This window comes from Pristis pectinata, chromosome 18, assembly GCF_009764475.1.
Source record: "Pristis pectinata isolate sPriPec2 chromosome 18, sPriPec2.1.pri, whole genome shotgun sequence".
NCBI classification, from domain to species: Eukaryota; Metazoa; Chordata; class Chondrichthyes; order Rhinopristiformes; family Pristidae; genus Pristis; species Pristis pectinata.
This window is the reverse complement of record NC_067422.1, coordinates 31,824,085-31,841,645: the sequence shown is the minus strand read 5'-3', so window position 1 is coordinate 31,841,645 and position 17,561 is coordinate 31,824,085.

Genomic DNA, 17,561 nt, shown 5'->3' with positions numbered 1-17,561 from the left:
ACGTTTACTATGCTTTGTGTTTTACATCCTGCCAGTGCAGATGATGGTTGGAAGATGGGGGAATTTTGGATGAAATCCAAGTTTAATTTGATTTGTCCTAAAAGAAACCATTTTGCTATGAGTTTTGACATGATATTGCAGGATATTGCCTTTCCAACACTTAACACATTAGCAGCCCTCATAACACAAGACTTGATAAGATCTACCAAACATTCCTGTCGATAATCTTTGACTAAAGTCAACTGCATCATAATCAAGTCTGTTATCCCCATTTTGTTTGGATTTTGTACCAAACTTTCAGCCTGTGATTATAGCTATCCTTAGCCCACCATTTTAAAACTGGTATTACTCCATTTATTAAAGGGAGATAAAAGCCAGAGTTAGCTGTGGATGATTAAAGGGTCACAAATGCCATAAATCTGCATTCTGGATGATTGATTAAAAAATTCTTTATTAAACATGCATTTTTGCTTTTGGCTCTGTGACCTCCATAGTTTATCAAATAGTTCTTTTACATTTCGGTTTCTCCCCTCCTCCCTCATAGACCCAAGCCTCACTGCGGTTTGGTTACTTTGTTGTGACCCTGCTCCCTGCAGCTTGCCCAGCTTCAAGTTAAGTCGAGTTTATTGTCATGTGCGCAAATCCGATGGGGTACAGTACAATGAAAAACTTGCAGCGTCACAGACACGTAGGTACAGACAACTAACAGAATAAATTAGACATAAATTGTACATAAAATTATACCATACAGTAGGGGGGAGAAAGTTTTGCACAAAAAGACACAATCGAAGACAAGTCGAAGCAAGAGGTGGTCCATTGCTGAGGTAGGGTTAGGGTTGCGCAGGTCAGTTCAAGAATCTGGTGGTTGTAGGAAAGTAGCTGTTCCAGAACCCGGTGGTGTGGGACTTCAGGCTTCTGAACCTCCTGCCTGATGGTAGCAGCAAGAAAAGGACATGATCTGGATAATGGGGATCTTTGACAGGGCTGTGCCCATGATGGACCAGCTGTGTCCACTACTCTGCAGCCTCTTGCATTGGGATTGCTGCACCAGGCTGTGATGCAACCAGTCAGGATACTTTCAACAGTACATCTGTAGAAGTTATTTGGAGTATTTGTTGACATGCTGAATCCCCTTAAGCACCTAAGAAGGAGGCGCTGGCGTCCCACCTTCATGATTGTATCAATGTTCTGGGCCCAGGACAGGTCATCCGAGATGTTAATGCCCAGGAATTTGAAGCTGCTTACTCTTTCCACCTCTGACCCATCAATAAGAACTGGTACATGGTCTCCCAACTTCCTCTTTCTGAAGTCAACGATCAGCTCCTTGGTTTTGTTGATGTTAAGCATGAGGTTGTTATTGCGGCACCAGATGTTCCATTTCATTCCTGTACGCTGACTCATCACCACCCATGATTCGGCCTACAACAACGGTGTCGTTGACAGATTTATAGATGGTATTGGAGCTGTGCTTAGCCACACAGTTATGGGTGTAAAGAGAGTAGAACAGGGAGCTCGGCACCTGTGTTGACGAGGAGTGAGGAGGAGATGTTGTTACTGAACTTGCCCATTATTCAAACCTGATCCTGCCCCATTAAATACTTTAAAGGACAGATTGCCGTCTCAGCATAATCGTGAGTAACATTTTGACCGAGGTCAGTTGCTCAGCACATGCTTAAGGATTGACCCTGTCCCCTTCTAGCTGTGAACAGTAACAGTAAGCTAGGTGGAACAGTCACTACCAAGCAGCTGGAGAAGATCATACAGTCTACGCTCCTTAAAATAGTCTTTAAAAAAAACTTTTGGCAACCTTTATACGTTTATCTTTATGTACTAGAGTTATCGCAAAGATTGAAAATGGGAAAATTACGCAGAGTTCTAATACTATGTCCTCACTGTATGCCTAAGCCAATGGCTTTCAACCTATTTACCTTGTATTTTTGGGTCCCCACCCATATAATTACTACCCACATACTTGTTGAGAAAATGTTTTAGCAAGTTGTGACATGGGCCATCCATGGTCAGGCAGGATGTGGGCTGAGACGACTGCACAAGTCTTTTTTTGTTGCTTTGTTGGTATTGGTGTAAAGAAAAACTATTTCAATATCTGGGCTTGCCCCTCTCCATTTTGTTAATGTCCAGAAATATTGTTGTGCACACTGTCCATCTTCCTCCATTTTATTATTGAAGTTACTCCATTCACTACTCATTGGTATGTTTGCCTCCAAACTGTGCAATTCTTTGCCCTCTTCAGTAGTCCCTTCATTTTGTGTTTCATGGAGCCTTCAAAACTTATACTTACCTAGAAGATAGCAGTTAGCACAATGCTATTACAGTGCCAGCGATCGGGGTTCGATTCCTGTCTCTGTCTGTAAGGAGTTTGTACATTTTCCCTGTGTCTGCATGAGTTTCCTCCCACATTCTAAAGATGTACAGGTAGGTTAACATGGGTTTAAATGGGTGGTGTGGAATTGTTGGGCCAGAAGAACCTGTTGTTACTGTGCTGTATAAATAAAGCTTTTAAATACAGCCTGGGACAGGCCATTCGGCCCATGATGTTGTGCCAATCTTGATGCCAATTTACACTGAATATCCTCCTCCTCCTGTGTATCATCCATATCCCTCCATTCTCTTTGTATTTGTGTGTCTGTCTGAAAGCCTCAAAGTCCACAAAACTGCCTGTTTCCACTACTATCCCTGGTAACCTATTCCAGGTACCTACCACTCTGTATAAAAAGACAACTAGTCTCTCATGTTGCCTTTAAACTTCCTCTCTCTAACCTTAAAATGCTTGTTGCTTACAGACCTCCTGAAGTACTCCTTGTCCTCTCCAACTCTCTTTAATGTGAGATTTATCATGTATTTTGGGCTTTTACCCTTCTATTAAAATTTTCAACATAAACTTCTGATTCTGGTTCATTCCCACAACTCAGAGCTCCCAATTTGGCAAATTAACTGCATGAGAGAATAGTTCATGGAAGGCACCAACTAAGATCTTAAATGTAAGATGGTTATTTTGTAATTGGGGTACAGATTCTAAAACCATAATCATTAGTCCCCTTTTTTATTCCAATTTTTTTCCTCTAAGTCTTAAAGGAATGCAACCTAATAACATAAAAGCAGCACAAACACTGCATCCCACAAAGGATTTGCTTAATAAACTCCCATTAGAGTGCATTTGGTGGCCAAAATGTCCTGAGATCTGAGATCTTTAAGCTTCTGGCCTCGATGACATCTAGGTGTAGAATTAACTTGGAGTGACAGCACAAGTTGGGAGTCAACATTTTGGCTATTTTTGATACTCCACACCCTTTATCAACACCCCGCCAAGAGTTAAGAACGCAGGCAAATTGATCAATGACAGAGGGGTCGTCAACAAATGCTGGAAGGAATACCTTGAAGAACATCTTTGACTATGACTGTGCCCTTGATGTGAGCATCCTGGTCTCCATTCCACAGCAAACTATCCACTCCAGCCTTGTTGCCACCCAATACTGCAAGAAGTCCAAAAGGTCATATGCCAACTGGAAAACAACAAGGCCTCTGGAGTGCACCTGCTTACTCCTAAAACTTGGCAGAGAGGAACTTTAGTCACACATTCACAATCTCAAATCACAGGAGTGGAAGGATATACTAGGGGATCATAGAGAGTCCATAACTGACCATTTTCAAAAAAAGGAGGTAAATCTTATTGCAGTAACTACAGAGGGGGTTCCTGGCTGTCTGCCAGAAGGAAGGTTCTTGCTGATATCCTCCTCAACCCCTCCACTCAGTGACCGAAGAGCTGCTCCTTGAAGGACAGTGTGAACTCTGTCATCGGATATGGTCTTCACTGCACATCAACACCATGGGAAAGGCAGGGTGTGGCAATAATTGACACACATGGCATTTTCTTTTTAACCTCTCAAAAGGCCTTGACTCCACTAATTGGGAGGGAGTGTGGAACATCCTGTAGAAATTTGTCTCTATCTTCCATCTGCTATGTGATGGTGTCGAAGCTTAATCTCAACCAAGAGGTCCACAGCAGACCCAATCTTAGCGCACACTGTGTCAAATAAGGCTGTGTCAATGCACCAACACTTTCCTCAGTCTTTCTCAGAAAATGCACCCATCTCACTTCCAACAAGGTTCCCACTGTAGTGGAGCTAATCTACAGGGGACATATGGGAAACTGTTCAACTGATGTCCCCTCATTCCAGAACCAAGGTCACCTCAAATTCTGTCATCAACCTGCAGAACACAGGCAATACTTAAATATGGACCTGTTTGAAGGCCAAGTACCTAATCATTCTCAGTGTGTTCACTGAAGGAAATGAAACATTGGGTCTTACGCTTAACATCCACAAAACAAAAGGCCTCTCCCAATCTGCCCCTGCTGTTCAACACTGCCCACTGACAAAATAAGGTCCATGAAGAGATGCTTGAAAATATGCACTACTTCCCGTACTTCAGGGGGTACCTCAAAATGAAGGCAGATATTAATGATGAAATTTACTATCTCTTTCAGTTTGCCTATACAATATTTGGCAATCTGAGGAAAGGAGTGTTTGAAGATCAAGATCACAAAGCTCCTTTTGGGTAGCAGTGATCCTCACCCACTTGTTTCTGAGGCTTCACCAGCTCTGTCTCTGCAAAGTCTTCCAAATTGATTGGCAGGATAAGCAAACCAAGTCATTCCAAGCAACGAGGTCCTAATCACACTCAGTCAGCTCCAAGGGGCAGGCCACGTTCTTCACATGCCCGACACAAGATTCCTGAAACATGCGCTCTTTTCAAAGCTTCACCATGTTCTCTAAACCTCCTTGGAAAAAGTTTCACATCCTCGTCAACTTACGGAAATCTCAGGCTCATGGCTGCTCAGAATCGAGAAGCGGCATTCGAGATGGCATTGAGAACGTGAAGTCTATTTGTCGGCAGCACGCTGAATCCCAAGGTCAAGGGCAGAAGGAGCTCAGCATGTCTCAAACTAACCATCCCATCGAGCCCCTCCTGCCCCATGTTTGGCAAAGTCTGTGGGTCCTACATTGGCTCAGCAGCTGCTTCAGAGCCCATGGAACTGGACAAGAGGCACCTTCAAACCCAGACCTCCCTACAAGAAGAATTCAAGGCCATTGGCTGCAATTCAAATGAAGGATGTATAACGAATGATGGATATCCAATGCCACCCAACACAAATCTTTACTCCCATCCTGCTTAATTGTCCTCGGGGTTAAATTGAAGGAGCCCATTGTCCCTCCACCTACAGTATGAAATTAGTACCGAGTGCAGTTGAATACCATGAGTCAGGAGCTGAAACTTAACACAGCTGCAGGTGGCTCCTCTACTCAAGTTACTACTGAGGCATCTTCAAGTAGCAATCACCAAGTAAACCATTTCAGTTGGTAAGAATTGTATTTATATATTCCTCCAGTGGAGCCATGAGGAGTACTTGGATGAAGTGAGATTCATCCAAGACCTTCAGACTCAAGAAATAGGTGTGTGCTCAGCCTCTGTGCCTAATTAAATGTCAGATTCTAAGGATCATACATGTCTAAACACTGTCACTTCTTACAATATTTCCATGATACTTGATATTTCTTAAGGTGTGGTCTGTTTTTGCGGCACCTGTATCTAATTAGTGCAGTGGAAATTCCATTAATTAAGGCAATTCTGATAGAGTAAGGGTTGCAAGTGTTTCAGATTTCACATATTTCTGAGGTGCTGAGCTGCCAACTCACTGCATTCACGAGGCAGCTTCTTGGAGTGTTTCAGTCAAATCCAGTGGAGTGAATTTACTTGGTTCCCTGCAGTGAGAAAATTTGTGCATCTGGTTTTACTGATCCACTGTTAACTCTCTGGATCAAATACAGTGAATTCTCATTGAGCAAATATAATTCATTTTCATTCAAGAATTAGCCTACATCTGTTTATTTATTTTATTTAATGCTGCTGTTCAGCTGACGACTTTCTGTTGGCATTTGAGACCCCATTTTGTTTCCCACATGGTACTGACCATGACCGTGGAGCTGTCTTACTTGTTCCACCACTAAGAGGCATTAACCGGTTTCTAGTTTGCTCTTTCTAATGTGAAAGAAATTGAAATAACTTTCATTCAATATATGTCTTATTTTTATTATTGCCTTGAACAGGGCACATACTAGCTATTTAACAAGGCATATACAAGTTATCTTACAGTTTATGTACCAGCTATTCCCACAGACCTGTGATAATGGTGCTTACATGTGCAAATTTGGTTTTCTAGGTCATCCATGCGAGATTCTGCTGTATGAAGGTGAAACTTCTTCTCCAGAGAGATGTTGAGTTTCAAAGAAAGAGTGTCAACTGCTCCCCTGTAACCGACAGTCAGTGACAGATACATCCTAAGAGTAGATTGGCCATTTGCTCTTTGTGCTAGTTTATGGCACAGGCAATCTAAAAAGGGAGAGACTGTTTCCTTCAGCAAGGGAAATCCATGGAATCTGGGCAGACCTTCAGTACATCAATGAGAATGCAAACACAAATCACTCACTTATTGCCTGGGAAACAAAGGTAATGAGTAGATATTACTAAGACAACTGTAGCGGTTGCTACCGCGGAATAAAACAAGACACTAGTCGGAGGATTGCCAAACAAGAACTGGTTTATTTTCCCGCCTTGCGTGGGCCCTTTAAGGGAGACTGTTCCCGCCCAATGAAACCGGCAATGATGTAAGTATTACGTCATCAAGACGTTCCCGCGCGCGGGTTCTCCCCGTCGCTTGGAAAGACGAGGCCCGCCGCCATCTTGGGCCTCGTCGCTCCGACGCCGCGCGACCCGACTGCCGAGCCAGTTTGCCCGACTAAACGGTGAGTCGCCACACAACTAAATAAACAGAAACCACCCGCCCACCCCCCCCCCCCCCCACCCCCAAACAGGAAGCCTCAGAGACCAATTTCTCCCAGAGAGTAGGATGCTCCCGACTAACTGCTAAAATGAGAAGTCCCTTGGGTTTTTGTTAGACACTCCCTGAAGCTATCTAGAATAAACCTGTAAGAGCACCCCATAAATTTTATGGAAGATGAACAAAATAATAAATGGATCTCAACACCTGCCTAAATCTAATCTCAGTAAGATATATGAGTGATCAGTTTTCTTTGGACATGTAGATGTTGAAATGATGAAGTCTCCACACAGTAAGGACAAAAGACATCCAGTGCCTACTTTAGCCATTCTTGCAGCTTTCCGTAATAACGCTGTTGATTTAGCTTTAGAACATTGATCTGTGCCAGGTATTTGCTACAGACGTGCGCTAAAGAAACTACACTGAGATTGTGCTTGTTTCACTTCAGACCTGTACAACAGCCTGACAGAAAAGAATTTTTATCTAATCCAGTTGGGTTGAAGGGATTGTCTTCAAAATCCCATGCTGTCCTTTTCTCTTGTGTAGTCCTCATTTTATAGTGCAACGCATTATAACCAAGTTCTGATGCAGGGTTTCGACCTGAAACATCGAAAAATTATTTCCTCCCACAGATGCTGCTTGACTTGTTGAGTACCTCCAGCAGATTGTTTGTGGCTCAAGATTCCACTCTCTTGTGTCTTCATTACAACTAAATATGGGCTTAAAAAATGGGTGAGCTTCATCATGTACATACCCTTGCATATTCAATACATTTATATTCCAGGGACTTTTTGCATATCATTGCTGTTAAAACCCTGCATGTGTAAAGGCCTCAAAATTATCGTCTTGGAAACTGCTGTAAAATTGGTCCAAAGCTGAAAGCCTGTTACAGGCATTCCCTGAGTTACAACAGGGTTTCATCCTGAGAACTATTCATAACTTGAATCTTTCGTAAGTCGCAAATGAGCAAAAACAGTGTGTGGGAGAGGATCACAGAAACAGCTGTGACCGGAGAGCGAGCCGGCGGGGAAGAGCAGCCGTCAGACAGCTTCACTGACTAGGTGTGTGTGAGCGAGTGAGTCTGCTCAGCGCTCCCAGCTCTGCTCTGCTTGATCCAGCCCCGATATTTGTGGCTTGTTCATAAGTTGGGCTCTCGTAACCTAGAGAGGGCCTGTATATCAGTTAATTTACGCTGAAATGAAAGACTCAAGATAAAGGACTGCAAGCATAGATTAAAATGAGGCTTCATAAAAATAATGGAGAGGGACCTACAAGGTGTGGTGTATATATAAGAAACTGGAGCAGAAGAAGGCCATTCAGCCCCTTGAGTCTGCTCTGCCATTCAGCAAGATCATGGCTGGTACATTTATCAGTCAAGTCTGCCTTAGGAAGGAATCCTGCTTGTCAGTTAAAAATATTAGAGAAATCTGTTCTGTACGAAGAAAAATGAAAACTGACACCATATGTCTTCAATAAAAGAATTCTAAAGCAAATTGAAGCAGCAGCCATATCTAATCTCATTTGAGGCATTGATGTGGTGCAGAAATGTTCCAGTTATAATGGAGGTTGTATTCAAAGAACAGGCCTTCCTGGCACAGTCTTGGTTGTAAATTCTTCTTGAAAGCACTTAACATGAAATTACAGTTTGAAAGTGCTTTTATTCTATACTAAAAAATGATTTAATGGCAAGACTACACTGAGATCTTCCCTTGATCCCGAAACTCCCCAGATAAATGGGTTGTGGATAAGTTCACCTCTCTGGTGAAAGCTCAGGTTCTACTGCCAGCCGAAGGCAAACTGGCGAACAGGGTTGGGTACCAGCTCTTCACAAAGGTTGTTCTGTTCTGATTGGTTTCCATTCCTCCCAGTGGGGGTTGAATTGGGGTTAAAATTGAATGGATTTCACATCAGCACCTAGTTTGTTAATCATAATATGTTGGAACACATGGCAGAGTAGTATAGGGGTTAGTAGGTGCACTATCAGCAGCCTGGTCACCACCCATCTGAAAACTGCATTGCTATTGGTTATGTCAACATCCCTTTCTTGGCTGGTGATTCTTTACATTATCATCTCACCACAAACTGTGGTTCTTTGGGAATACAACAAACATGTCACTCACACTAAAATATTTCATTGGCTCAAAGCTTAAGGCTCTTTGGCCCATTTAGGACGTGGCTCAAAGCTGTGGGGTGAAAATTTTATTCTGTCAGACCAGTGGAGGGAGGCAGTGTTCAGAAGGATGTGCCTCTAATGCATGGAATGAAGAAACACTTGGAATTTAACAGGTTATTTGTGCAAAACAGGCAGCCAGGAATGAAACGTGAGTGATAAGATACTCTGATATTTTGATTATTACACTTTAGATCAAAAAGTATTCATGAAGAGCTCTCTTTCAAAACGCTAAATAGGTAAAGTGGAGCCTATGGTCATGCGATAAGTTATAGTCTGTGGAAAGAGCAATAATGAAGAACAAAAGGCTTGATTCATACTTTCTTAGGAAGAAGCCAATAGGCTTAGTTAGACAGCAGGTCCTCTATCAGGGTTATGGGGCCATGTTCAGTTTTAAGTCTGTTGACGTTACCACACTAGGAGCTCAGCATTGCCGTGAAATGGAACCCCTTTGCACCAATTCTAAACCTTATAAACAGTGTTATGTGTTTGATTAACATTGAGCTAAATGTAACTGGAAAAATGTATCATTATGTTGTGTAACCTTTAAAAACAACTAAAAATGTTTTGGAGAATAATAGAGCAACATCTGATAGTTCAGAAAATCTGCTCATCAGGCATCAATGTCCCAAATTGTGCAGAATTAACAGAGTTTCACTGTACTCTATTTTATTCCAATTTTCCAGTATCTGTGGTTTGTTTACTTAACTGTATGAACAGACAGCAAATGAAAACCTAAGGGTGCATTTGGACACAGCTGCAGGACCACTGTAATAAAATAGAGTACAGAAGTCCGGTGTGGAGGTTCAGACTGGCTCCAGTGTAAAATGTCCAGTGGAGATTCTCTCACCACTTCATTCTGGTGGGCCTTGATGTCGTTTCTGGCTGATTTAATGTGATATCTGCAGTGAAGTGAAGCCACTTCACAGTGGTCCTGCAGCTGTGTTCAAGTGCACCCTTAGGTTTTTAATTTGCTGTCAGTTCATACAGTGAAGTAAACAAACCGCAGATACTGGAAAACTGGAATGAAATAGAGTACAGTGAAACTCCATTAATTCGGCACAATTTGGGACTTTGATGCCTGATGAGCAGATTTTCTGAACTATCAGATGTTGGTCTATTATTCTCCGATGAACTTTTAATTGTTTTTAAAGGTTACACAGCAGAATAATACATTTTCCAGTGAGCCCAGGAAGTTTCAAACTAGCACGGGAAATGAGACCAGATATGTTTCGTGGGAGCTTGGGGGAAACCAGGCGAGTTTCAAGGATCGGGGTCCCCAGTAGATGAAAGGGAGCATGGGAACCAGGGCCCTGGTGAGTATGGAAGGCCGTGAGTGAACCAGTACTTGGTGAAACAAATGCCGACTTGTCAGAATAGCAGATTATCAGAGTTTTCCTGTAGGTGGGAAAGCCATTGGCCCAGCTGATAGAAGAAGTTACAATGTTGGGTAGAAGCCCATCACTAAAATTCATGAATAGCTGGCAATCTGTGGTCAAGCACACTAGATGAATGGGAATGCACAATTTTTTTTTTCTCAGGTCACCCATTAATTCTATCTCCACCTTAATGAAAACATTTCCAAAACATGGATGTGGAAGCTTTAGAGAGGGTGCAGAGATTTGCCAGGATATTGCCTGGATTGGAGAGCATGTCTTATGAGGATAGGGTGAGCGAGCTCAGGCTTTTCTCTTTGGAGAGGAGGAGGATGAAAGGTGACTTGATAGAGGTATACAAGATGATAAGAGGCATATATCAAGTGGACAGTCAGAGACTTTTTCTGAGTGCAACAATGGCTGACACGAGGGGACATAATTTTAAGGTGATTGGAGGAAGGTAAAAGGGGGATGTCAGGGTAGGTTTTTTTACACAGAATGGTGGGTGTGTGGAACGCACTGCTTGCAGAGGTTTTGGGGGTAGATACATTAGGGACATTTAAGAGACTCTTAGATAGCCACATGAATGATAGAAATATGGAGGGCTATGTGGGAGGGAAGGGTTAGATAGATATTAGAGCAGGATAAAATGTCGGCACAACATTGTGGGCCAAAGGGCCAGTACTGTGCTGTAGTGTTCAATGTTCTATGGTTTTGCAGAACAGTGTTATGTGTTTGATTTACATTGAGATAAACATAGTGGCCGTATTATGATCTGCAGATGTACTTTGTGAACTTAACCTGCAAATATGCTTTGCATTTCTTATAACACCTCATTCTTGTTTTGCAAACCGACTCTCAAAATGTAAGGTCACGCTTTTGAGCGTTAGATTTCTCCCAAGGAGTAATGGAGGACAGCTAGTACTGCAGCCCTTGTTTTATGTGCCAGCCAGCCTGGTTATATGAATGTACAAACATTTGTGCTAATAAATACATGTACGAACATGTGAATTAGGAGCAGGGGTTTACCACTTGGCTACTTAAGCCTGTTCTGGCATTTAATGAAATCACAGCTGATCTGGTTGTAACTTCTCTGCATTCCCGTCTACCTACTGTTACCTTATACCTCTTATCAAGAACATATCTATCTCTGCCTTAAAAATGTTAAAGGCTTTGAGAAGAGTTCCAAAGGCACATGACTCTATGAGAGAAAAACATTTTGCCTCACCCCTGTTTTAAATAGAGGAGCCCTCATTATGAAACAGTGAACCCTAGTTCTGGATTCTCCAAGAGGAAACATCCCTCCACATCCACTCTGCCAAGACCCTTTAGGAACTTGTAAATCTTATTAAAGTGGCCTACCCCTCTTTAAACTCGAGCACATACAGGCCTTAGTGAACAGCTAGCTAAATCCAAGGTCTGGACTTTCTAGGTTCCAGCCTACTTTGCTGCCTGAGTTGAAGGATTGGGCACTGGATGGGCCATGGGTTTTGGTTCCTTGCAAATTTATCCCAAATTCCTTCCATCCAATCCTTTGCCATTCAGGAAGCCATAAATTACCCATGCTTCAGTTGGTAACACAGCGAAGACGTCTGAAAAAATCTTAGTTGACTAACCGAAGATGTACTTGTTATTCAGCAAGACGAGCAGTGTCTCTTATTCCCACAGTGTGGAGCTACAACGTGAAACTTGAGTAAATTCAGCTTTTGTCATGGCAGTTGAATTCAGTGTCAAATATTTGTGAGTTTGAGTTGTGAGGCAACATCTTTGCTGTCTGTATGACCAACTCTGTGTGAAATTAGAACTTGTGATAATATGGTTAATCAAAAATCAAAGCGTTTTAATTCTCTTCTTCCTCCATCTCCCCTTTAACCACAAAAGGCTGTGGAGCTGCTGAATTTATTGAAGAAGGATATGGTTGGATTTCCAAACACAAAGGGCATCAAGGAAGAGGGGAATATGATAGTGAAAAGATTGATTTAGTGGTGATTATATTAAATAGTAGAGCAAGTTTGAATAACCAAATGGCCAACTCCCACTCCTATTCTTCTATATTTCTATCATTGTACAGTATATTTTCTTTCATTAAACCTGATTGGGTAACAAGTTCAGTTATTGGCTCCGTTTCCTATGGTCCTTACCACATCCTGTTCAGCTTGTATTTCCAGTAACCTACAGAGCAAAATGTTTTTGCGCTGAACTATTTCTCTTTTGTGGGTTGAGAAGGGTCGGAGCGCAATGATAAAGATGAGAACAAGTACATGGTAATTGTGTAAGCGGTGATGCATTGTTAATGTGAGTGCTCATATAAATAGACCATTCATTGTAATGGGGGGTGCGTGGTGGCATCTGAGGCCATTCTTGAGTGGTAACATTTGAATTCTCCACATTCCCAACATCAAGATCACATGCTTCTTCAGCCTTCCCAGAAATTTTGATTGGTCTCATCCACCATGTAAACCTGTGGTTCCCTGTAACCTTGTTCTTAGAGGCCATCGGAGAATAGAGTATCAATACATTGTAACAAAGTTGCTCCCATACTCAAGTAGCTGTTTGTGTGTGTATGAGAGAGAAAGAACTGAGAGATGTGGGTATGGTGCAGTGGTGATGAGGGAGGGACAGTAACAGGGCTGAATTTGTCTCCTGGATTCTGCTGGATGAGAAGAGTACCCTTTATCAGATAAGGGAGGTCATAGAATTTCTTGTGGCATTGCCTCCATGTGCTGGGTGATTTGCTTCTGGGACTAACGTCCAGAGTAACCTCCTCCCAATGTCACTTCATCTCAAAGTTCACCTGAACTCAACGAGCACTTAAGACATCCCTGGTGTACAGGACTTCTTGTCTCTCTCCACCTGATCTTGGATGGCACAGTGGTGCAGCCAGTGCTGCCTCTCAGTGCCAGAGATTCAGGTTCAATCCCAACCTTGGGTGCTGTCTGTGTGGAATTTGCATGTTCTCCCTATGACTGCGTGGGTTTTCTCCCACATCCCAAACTGATATGTATGTTAATTGGCCACTGTAAATTGCCCCGAGTGTGCAGTAAACAGTCGAATGTGGGAGGAGTTGATGAGAGTATGAGGGGAACAACATATGGGATTAATGTAAGATTAGCATTATTGGGGTTTAATCCTGACTCCAGTTACCACCCTTCCATAACTGATGATGTCCCCAGCTCCTCGCAACCTGCAACTTTGTCATTCAGCAGAAAATGATCAAGAAATGTTCATGTTCATCCCACGATTCTGCTGCTGCCTTCTCTTGCTGAACAACTGAACAACTCCTGAGAATGTGGAATATCCTGTAACATTTGTGCCATTTATTTTCTTACTCCCAACTGATGCACTTGGGAGTATTCTGTGCAGGCAGGAGGTTTTGCATTCCTTTGATTGCTCTCTTGTTATGGTCTGGAACTGAGCAATGATTACTTGCAGATGACAATTCTAGATGATAGTTTCTTAGTGAGGTGCAGAAAATTGCTATGTTATCTATAACATGTGGCTGAAATTTACATTATAATGTGATTCTCCAAATACCAGTCATGTGTGAGGTAATACAAAGCTTGGCATTGGTTTGACCTAGGCCCTTTGACTTGGTTTTAATTCATTGCCCTTGTTTTAGTTACAGTCTTCTCTAAAGGGACTACTGCATTTGGATAGAAAGATCCTACCTGTATTATCACACTTCCAGAATTACCCACTGATTTGACTTAACCTTCACTATGGTTTCTGTAGATTCAGGATTATGAATTTGTAACTGTTGCTCTCCATGATATTTTCTTGCCTGTCTGAGCTAAAGTTAGGTTCAATTGTGTGAGACTTGGCACTTCGAGTTTTGGTTTGTGCCACGTGGGCAGGAATATTTCTGGTCACTTCATTTTAGCTGGCAAACAGTTTTCGAATGTCAGCATTTCTAACAATACCACTTGCATTCCTTTACAACAATTTATTAAGTTTTAGAATAAATACTAACCAGAGTAATATGCATAAATCAACCAGAAACTTTTTACAACAGGTTTTGTACTTTTCTCCTTGCAATCCTAATCATGAGGTTGGGCCAGGGATAGGGTTGCATTGTGATTTATCCTTACACTAATGGTGATCTGGTTTCACTAAAGTTCATTCACAGTCACCCCGTTTCAAGCTTGAGAACAGTGTGGAGTTACATCAATCTACGCATATTACGAATGTTGATAAATTCTGCCTCAGACATTATTCAATCAGTCCTCAGCATGCAATGAAGTTAAGGGAACATTTTGAGTCAGGTTTATATTGGCGAGGTTTTATTGTGATGCTGTTTCCTTGCATTGCTTCCGTTTGTGAACTGGCATCTACACTAAACTTTTTAAAAAAAGCATGAGTTAACAAGCTTTTCCTTTTGTAGGTAAAACCACTTCATGTGACAGGTCAGAACATCGAGATGAGGGCAAAGGAGGAGGAGCCTAAAACTGGCTGCTGAAAAAGCAGATAAACTTTCTTTGCGAATTCAGGAGCTAGAGCAGAAGAATGCTCTGCTGGTTCAGAAGAGTGCTGTAAGTTCACTGTATAACAAACCGAGTGTTCCTGATACATGTGCCCCTGAAAACAACAACGAAAGCTCCTCTCATTCTTTAAAGTGACAAGATATATATAAACCCTTTGTGGAAGTTAAGAGATCAAGAGTGCATTTTGTGAACAGGCAGCAAAATGGATAGACATTGTACATACAATAATTTACCTGGCTTTGAAGAAGAAACGTGTATTAAAGTTTGGACTCCTGTGTGTATTGGAGGGGGTGGTATTCCCACCGACCTCCTGAACTTGTGGATTTAGGAGTTGATGTCGAAGAAACTTTGGCAAGCTGCATTGTAGCTGCTGTTGGTGGTAGAAGGAATATTAATGGTGGATGATACAGTGTTAATCAATTAGCCTGACTGTCTTGGATTGTGTTGAGCCTCTCGAGTTGTTGGGAGTTGCAGCCATCTAGGCAAGCAGACAAAATTCCATCACACTGAAGGTGAAAGAGCTTTAGGAATCCAACCAATTAGTTACATGAGCGCTCAGCCTCTGACTTGCTATTGTATCAGCTGCGTGGCTGTGCTAGTTAGTAATGACACAAGGAGTTCAGAGAAGAATATGAAGTGTTAATTCCTTTCACTGAAAGGGACTATTGGTTAGTTTACCTCTTGTTACTGATGATGATTGATTGTCACACATATGATTAGAATATTGTTTGCTGCTTAATGAACAATATTTTAATGCTGTTCAGATTTTGCCACAGAGTGGCATGGGACTGTGATGTTATCTGAGGAGTTGCAAATGTTGCAATCATTGGTGAACCCCCATTTCAAACTTTTTATGATGAGGAGAAGGTCATTGCTGAAGCAGTTGGTTATGATTGGGTTGGGAAACTGCCCTGAGGAGCATCTGCAACAGTTCCTTGACGCTGAGGTGATGGCCTTCAAACAACCATGATGCATTGCGTTAAGGTGTCCTTGTGGCTGGTGGAGTGCATTCCTCCTGATTCACTGACTTCAATTTTGTTGTGATTTTACAGCTTTATTTTAACCTGATCCCACACTTGCTGCCCCATCCCTGGAATTCAACTCTTTTGTCCATATTTTGTCCAAAAGGCAATAATGAGAACTGAAGTGACAGAAGTCAGAAATCAGACTGAACTTTGCCAAGAAGTTTATTAGAACATAGAACAGGACAGCACAGGAACAGGCCTTTCGGCCCACAATGTTGTGCTGAACTAATTAAGCTAGTAATTAACTGCCTAACTAAACTAATCCCTTCTGCCTACACAATATCCAAATCTCTCCATTCTCTGCACATTCATGTGCCTATCTAAGAGCCTCTTAAATGCCTCGATTGTAGTTGACTCCACTATTGCCCTTGGCAGCGCATTTCTGGCAAATATCACTCCCTGTGTGTTTAAAAAAAAAGTGCCCTGCACATCACCTTTGCACTTAACCCCTCTACCACCTGAAATGCATGCCCTCTAGTATTAGGCATTTCAACCCTGGGGAAAAAGATAATGGAAATTATTGTTGTGTAAGTGTCGCTAGAGAGCACTGCCGACAATGCCTTCCATCACTCTCCCAGTAGTTGAGAGCACTAATTAGTAGAATTAAATTTGTCCTTTTGTCTTGTGAAGAAGGCATACATAGGTAATATTCCATCTTGTCAGTGCTGTATCTGTTCTGGAATTACTTGTTAGAATTATGGAACATTGGTCTTCAGCGCAACACAGTGATGTTGCTGCATCTCTTTGCCTGTTGTTGTCTGCAGTGTGCCTTCGACATCCTGCAGCATACTTGTGGCTGAGAGATCTTAAGGTAACCTCCTGCTAGCCACCATCAACTGAAATTGCCATTTCCCCTTTGAGTTGACCTTGGCTTTTGTACTCTCCTCTCCCTTCCTGGACAAACAGTATGATACCCTTTTATGATGGTAGAGAGTTGAGAACAGGTCAAGGTGGATCATCCATTTGGCACTTCTGATGAATTGTTGCAGATACCTCAGGGGTGTCTTTGGCACGCTTGTCGTAGACTCTACTGTCACAGATGTTCTTGGATCCTCCTCCTGCTGTTAGCTGTTTAATTGGTCACAGGATGTGGCAAGACTGTAGAAGTTGGATCTGTTGGCGGTGGGATCACACAGCTCTGTCTACGGCAAGCAGCTTTCAGCTCCTCGCCACATGTTTTGGCTTCACCAGGTTGCTGCCTCATTCTGAGGACTTAACCTGTCATCCTCTTTTACACTCCTTACTGAACTAAACTGGTCCCCTGTATCAGGGTGTGCTACGTACCCAAAACTGTGGGAAGAGTGGCCAATTATATTTCAGAACAATGTCGAAGGAGGCCATTCAGCCCACTGAGTTATCTTGGGTATCACCATCTATTCCATTCTTCCACTTACTTCCCCGCAAACCCATTCTCTCGCTCTTGTCCCTGAACACACCCCTGATTCCCCTGTACACCGGGGGTAAGTTACAGTGCCTAATTAACCAACCAACCAACATGTCTTTTGGATATTGAGGGAAACCAGTGCACCTAGAGAAAATCCACGTCGCAGGGAGAATGTGCAAGCTCCACCCAGACAGCGTCAGAGGTCGATGGAACAGTGAGGCAGCTGCAGTGACATGTGCCACCCAGCACATAAACTAAGAGAACCAATG